Below are 7,665 nucleotides of genomic sequence, written 5' to 3'. Positions count from 1 at the left end.
GTCTCAGAACATCTGCCTAACATTCTTCCATCTGTGATAAAAGGCTCCAATTAAGTTCTGGACTCTCATTGACCTTCTCTTTTGTAACACTGACAGTTTTATCTAAAACTATTTTGGTTGCCTAGGACCGAGATATCTATAGACAGCCTGAATAAATGGATGGCACAAGAGCACTTTACAGGTATTTCTTCAACAGAAAAAAAGTGTCTTGTGATAGTGATAAGGTTGTAGTGATAAATCTGTTTAATGATGAATATTGAAAATTGCTAAAACAAAAGTAAAAATTTCATTAATTATGCCTTCCATCATGGAGTAATGTTTTACTGCCCTATAACATGTTAGAGAAGTTGTAAATACATGAAAGAAAGACACAGTTGATAGGAAGTCAGTAAAAATTAGTGAACAAACTGGTGGATTTTCTATGCAGAAAATCTTCGTATGCACAGCAACATCACACATCCTTCTTAAATGTGACCCAAAGAATGTTTGGCAATTTAAAAGAAATTGATCACAGTAATGCAATGGTAACTCAAAATTCAATAAGCAAAGCTGTGCATCAGAATCTGACAGCTTTTTACGAAGCCAAAACTCAAAGACATTTTCAATTAAACCAGTTAGTTAACTTTAAGCTTAAAACTTGTTAATGGATAACTGCTGCATTTATTTCTAGCTTAGAGTTCTTGCTCTCATGCTGTAATACAAGCCAGAAATTAAAGAAATGAAATTTGTAGCAACTGAAAAAATTCTGAAAAATATGGTTTCTTCAGTTTTGACCTATCTTGGTACACTGAAGGGAGGGTGATGAAAACTGCAATCTTAATAAATCTCCTGCAGCTAAAGATTTAAACCTCACACTGTTTCAAATTAGTGAGGACAGCAATATTTATATGCTGCTGAATTCTAGTCAGCATGACATTTCAGCAGGAAACACTTTATAAGACTTCAACTTATGACCACAGAAGTTGCAAACCAGTACTTAAAGCATGCATAAGTAGGAAGATTTGTATATTGAGCAAAAAGACAAATAAAATTGATTGGCATTTCTGTCTCTGGTCTTTCCAGAATCAGAAAGCCACACATTTTAGCAAAATATTCTGCAGTTCACAAAACGGACTACAGCAAAGGAAACCTAGAAAGGACAGGAAACAAAGACAGCATACACATTACTGACCCTGCATGCTCAGGGGCAATTGAGCAACATTACAGTCCATCAGATCCAGTCAGTGCTTTCCAGCAGCATGTCTATGTAAAATAGCAGCTAGGAAGATGTGCAACCAGGTGACATCTTTCTTGTTTGTTTGTTTGTTTGCTTGTTTTCTTCTTCAAAGGGGAGTTGAAGGACTAGTTAACAGAGGAAATTGATGCCAATAACAGCCTCAGCCACAGCAAAGGATATAAGAACATCACAGATTTGTTTATTTCCAAAACCCAGGCTTTACTGTGCTGAAGCAGCTTTGAAATCCAGAATTATGTTCAGTCTGCTCTCCCCTCATATCCTGACATTTAGCTGCATGCTGAAGCTAAACTATACTTTCAAAAGTGGTGCTATGATTGACCCAAATAATTATCAGGCTATCTCAGTACTCTCAGCTGTCTTTGAAATCACTTTAAAAGGTGTGGTTCAAGTTCATTGGACATTCTACTCAAGACACCATAACATTTTCTCTCCATATTGAGTAATTTCTGTAGATAAATGAGATGCCTTGGTTGCCACAGGCTCATGTTCATATAGAAGTGAGAGTGTGACAAATAAATCTTGTAATGACTCACACCACCCCACTGTTGTCATGGATTTCAATAGTTTAATGAGAAGTTAGCAACTGCTGGAAAAAAAGCAGCAACTAAGCTCATCAATGAATTTTTAGAGTCACGGGAAAGACATTTTTGTGTAAGTGAACAGCAGCAGTGTCCACTTTTTTTTTGACTAAAAGGTAACAGGTAGCTTGCATTTATTTTGACTAAAAGGTAACAATTAGCTTGCAACCACCTTTTCATGTGGAACTACATAATCTATCTAGCCTGGGATTAGACGAGGAACCTTCAATGAAAAAAGAGGTATTAGTGTTACAATAGAAAATATTTCCTTTAAATCAATATGATCCAGTAATTTAGGGCAGAGACACTCCAGATGGATATCTGCAGTCACTTGAAATTATGTTAACTGGTGATGTTGGGCAAACTAAAATGGTATAAATACATCTTATATGAACAGGAATTAATCAGAAGTTTTCCAAAGCAACACATTTTTATAGAAAAATAATTACAGGAATATGTCACAAGCTGAACACTTTTTGCAGTATTTTTAAAGATCTAAAAAAAGAAACATTTCAACATTTTGTGATTACAACACATCCCTTTTCATGCAGATGCTCCTTTGATATAATAAAAGGTGAAAAAATATCAAAATAAAATATTTCATTAGGCTGAAAATAATAAAAGACCCAACCCTAAACAGTCACGATTTCATATTGTGAAACATTTCTACAGAAAGCTATGCTGCCTTCTTTTTGAAAAAAAGCAAAACCAAAAAAATTCATTTGACTCAGGAAATGCAAAACTGGTTCAGACCTGTCTTATAAATGAATGAAAAGTACAGGTTATTGTCATTTGGATGGCACAACCTCTAGAATGTGGTGTGCTGGCCATCTTCCAAAATGGATAATTACATTCTGCTTACCTGATATCCTCCTGATGTTTTTCTTCTGAAATGTATTCTTTGTTACATCCTGTTCCAAAATATAGTTAATGATGCTGTCTTCACAACACCTTTTTTTTTCCCTTTTTTCAAAGCATTAAAAACTACACTTTCTATAGAATGCATGACTTAAACAACAAACAGTAACAGATAATCTCTGCCACCCCAAAATTACTAATTCTATAGCAACAGATCTACCTGTCTCTTTTTGAGCTTTCAGCAATATGAAATAAACTTTATAAAAAAACCACAACACCTGTCATGCTAAAGAACTCTGGTTTTGAATAATCTCAAGACCAGCCAAGAGCAAAAATGAAATATAGACAATTTTTCTTAACTGATGCAGCTAGTGTAAAGATTATGATCAAAGATTGGACATTGACCTACCACAAAGAGAAGGATTTTTGTGTAAGCTCTCTCTTAAGCATTTGAAATATCAATGGTAGTATGTAATTATCTAAACTAATCAAAATCCACTGCCTGTATTGATTAGTTCTCCCACCTACTCCCAATCAGTATTTGCACTGGTTATTAGTAAAATTCAAAGGTATAGAAGGAACCTTTTACATATATTACCTTTATTTAATGTTTGGAATTCTACTATAGTGCTATCTTGAAATGCTATTTAATTTCTAAAGTTCTAGATCCAGACAGGTTTCCTGTACGCATACCTCCATCACTATAAATTCTGTTGGACTGGTTTCCATCTTCATTTTCCAGGCAAAACACCCAATGCATGTATGCCCAAGTATCTGTTCTGGTAGGCTTAAATACCTGTTCTGGAAGACATAGGACTTTTGTGCCATTCCAGTACTTTGCAGCTACTGCGGTTTCAGCTATTCATATTATCCCACAATTCAAATTCTAATAAATAAAAAAAATACATTATTACTAAGATTTAGAGTTTAAACATATTGATGGAGAATCCCTTACTAACTGAAGATGGAACAAATCCTGGTCTATGGGTTATTACAAAATATGTAGAAATAAATAAGCATGCTGTTCTCCAGGCAATGGGCAAAAGTCCTTCTGCAGAGAGTAGCAATAAATGGTGTTTTGGTTTTAAGGATGGAGAATGTAAATAGTATATTTCCCCTTGCCTTGCCTTGTTTCAGCAGATGTGGTTGTCAGAGCTTACCAAATGAGCTATCTGTTATAAAGACAGAGATTCAACCGTTGTTTTTAATAAATGTGAAATAAAAAATGTTTACATGATTCCTCAATTTTGGCATATGCCTTCAGGAAAGGTGTATCTCTTTCCAGTAGGGATTTTAAAACTGGTATTTAATTTCATTTTCAAGTCTATTCAGAGCAATGTGTTCTCCAAATCTTTGGCATGCCTGGCTTTCATATGATAATCAGACCTGCCATATGTTTAAGAGATTTGCTTCTCACTTAACTGCTTTAACTTGCAGAAATAATCAGCATGACTCAAAGCCAAATTCAATAGCTTGATGAAAAGAACACTCACGAAGCAACTGTCCATCAGTTTTTCATACTGTGACAAAATGGTTTTCATTTTACTGCAATTATTTTGAGCCGTTGTTGTTGTGTGTTCACAGGATTCTGTTTTAAACTTCCTTTTGAGAACAGAGCTGAGTTAATTTCAATGAAATAGTCATTGCATTTATGTATACATTTTTATACATTTTGCTTACTGCTTCATGGGCATGATAAACAAAACTCAAGTTGCTATAGACTAAAATACTAATTTAACACAGTTCAAAGCCAAATTAGAAATAGTATAGCACCTGTCCCAAGTCACCATGTTATGGAACTTAAGATTTGCGTCATAAATCAAAACCTAGTGAAGTATGTTCTACTGAATAGAAAACGTGACCAGGAGGTGTTTGCCAAATCAAACGTATCTTCCTTGTGTTCCTGCTTAACTATTGATTCAGATTTAAGCAGTGAAAAGAAAAAAATTGACAAAATTTTGGACACGATTTGCATACACTAAGGCAGATATTTAGTGTCTTCATTAGGAAAGTCTAGGTAATCCATTTTTGGCTAGAAGGATATACATTGTATGCCTGACAGAAAACTTAATTTCTTAGCCTGTTTCCATAAATATTGTAGGAAGGTAAGGCAATAAAGATAACTGGTAAATATATTTCTATTAACCCTATAATCATATATAAACATTTTATTACAATTGTCAATATTGCAAAGTCTGAATATTGCTAATCAGCTGTGTTCATAAACTCTATTTAGTGTTTTCTACCCATCTACCTGGAAGTAAAACTACGTTGTTTATTCATTAGCTGCACAAAAGTCTAGGTCGTATCATACCTTTCTATTTTTTATCATATTTTATAAATATATTTAGTTGCATATATATATTGTATAATTTTTACTTAAGAAAAATGGCAGTATTTTTACGTTACTAAACATCTTATCACCAGATTATATGTACAATATTAAGATCAACATAGAAATACCAGAAAAATCTCAAGAGAGAAATCAAGGAGTAAGAACTGCTTAAGTTTTCTGGGAAAAAGGAACCCAAACATGTTAAAAAAAAAAATCTATAGATTAAATACAAAAAATACAATTAAAAAATAAATTAAATAAAAAAAATACTTTGCTAAAGCTTTTTTCTCCAGTAATCTGACACATTAATATCTGAATTGTTTTTTAAATCAGTTTCAACAATTAAGCTTGACCTTTTTTTTGGATATATTTTAGCAAGTAAGGTAAGTTTGCTTTCTCTTACATAAATGTCCTTGTAGGACATTTTTTAAGTAGGCAGAAGAATAAAATGGCACCAGTTGAATTATTTTCAGTGGCACTATCTTCTATCATTTCTATCATGTCAGGAAACCAGGTAGAGCTGATTATACAGCATATAGGCATATAGCATTTTATACACAGATATATAACACGTATGTAGCTTTGCTTTGCTTACTTTGGTGCACTTTTAAAACAATTTTAGAGCATACAAGAAGAGCACAGGGAACTAAATACAAGAATTGATCACAGTCAATTGACTGAGTGAGAGTGATCGGAGCATAATTACACTTAAATGTTAGATGCTATCAAGAGTTACAGTCACATAAGACTTCAGGAAAGGAAGTACTGGTAAAATGTGACAGGTCCTAATATTAACATGAAAGGTTGCCATGTCTTAGAAGTAATGTGAATCTTACTTAAGGAAATGATAATACCTTTGCAGGAGAGGCAATATAATTATCTCACATCTTCCAAGCTCAGGTTTTTTACACCTTCTGCTGAAGCTGCCACTGTTGGCTGCTTTGACAAGCACATTACTGGACTGCATGAGCAACCGTGTAGCCCTGTAATATGGTGTTGTCATTGTTAATAACAGGTTGTTATGCTTGTAGCTTTGTTTTACTTGGTTTAGCTGTAATAATAATTTCTAGAATTGACCAGTTGTCTATATCTAATTTGTTTTAATTCTGCTTATCTTTGTATAATACAACTATAGTTTTACACAACAGTAACAAGCAGATTTTCCAGGTAGAATGAGATATTTACAACTAACATAATGTAGTGTAGAGAAATACAGACCTGGTATAGCACGGGCCTTGAGAAGTGCAGCTAAAGGATGCAGAAGTATTTCACCTGCTTTATTATTCTTTGTATAATGATAATTCTTTAATTAGACTTAAGATTGCCATTATGCTAACAATAAATTCATGGCTTTACTTATAAACACATACCTAAGGTGTCCTCCATTTTTACACATAAACAGGATTTTGAATGTAACACATATATGTTCATATATTTACAAGCTATGTTTAGATGTTTAGACAGCTGCTAGATATTTTGGCATAGGGTTGGGGAGAAGGTTGGACCATATCTAAATTATTTGCATTTTATAGCAGAAAGTAATTTTTCACTCAGCCATTATAGCTCAGTCCCATTCTGTATAATGTCTGCAAGTTTTTCAGTTCTTCAGTTTTCTACAGTTGACACAGTTGTAAGAGAATATCCATTACATGAAATATGCTATCACAGATAATTCAGTCACCATTCAATTTGATCCTCTAGTTAATATGACCAAAGTTTCAGGAAAAAAATTATTTGCCTTATTGGTAATGCTAATTTCACCTTTTGCTTTGATCAAAATATCCAACACTGCTGGAAGATCTAGTTATTTGCTATAAAAGTACTTCTTTAATCATTGTTGATGGTCAAAATATTATATTAGATAAAAGTGAGAATACAGAAAAAATCCATTTTCATAAAAATTACTGAATAAAAGCATTTCTAATCCAGCATTCATATTTGGTGTTTTTTTGCATGGAGAGGACCCTTCAATTGTTTTATTATTACTATTACTATTACTACTTTATGTCTGTCTGAAAGATTTAGATCATTTGTAGAGTAAATGTGTTCATATGATTTCTGTGTATCAGAAAATATTCCTTTTTTTTTTTTAAATTGAAATAGTCAGCTTCTTTATGTTGCACTGCCTGTCTCAAATTTCACTATGTTTCACTTGTTCCAAAGAGATGATCGATGTATAAAAAAACCCCAACAGGCTAACGCAGGAATATTGTCATAAGATTGGTGGCAATTCTAGACTGAGAAATACCCCCATTTTCTTTCCCACTGCCAGCACATCATACCCATGTGAGTGTGCAAGCATTCTGTCACTCACGTTGACCCTGTTTGTGCAGTGATCGTCTATTGTATACTTCTATACTTACATCTGTAAGGATGTGACTTCCAGTGAAACCAGTGAGAGTTAGGCACCTGAATACCTTTCTGAATCTGAATCTAGAAGTGTGATGACACTGCATTTAAGTGTGACCCACTTGCTGTGGAGTACACAGTCGAGTCTGGCATCTCCATACCTTGGGTAGTTCACAGAAATATTCAGTGTCTCAGAAAGAGGGTGATGGTAGATGGTACATTGAGTAGGATGTTGCTTAATGCCAGGTGATCAGCTTTCTCTTTCCAACTGATTACAATGTGTAGCTACCCACTCAGACTCAGTACTA

The sequence above is a fragment of the Strix uralensis genome, chromosome 4, assembly GCF_047716275.1.
Source record: "Strix uralensis isolate ZFMK-TIS-50842 chromosome 4, bStrUra1, whole genome shotgun sequence".
NCBI classification, from domain to species: domain Eukaryota; kingdom Metazoa; phylum Chordata; class Aves; order Strigiformes; family Strigidae; genus Strix; species Strix uralensis.
Note: the sequence above shows the minus strand (reverse complement) of the source record.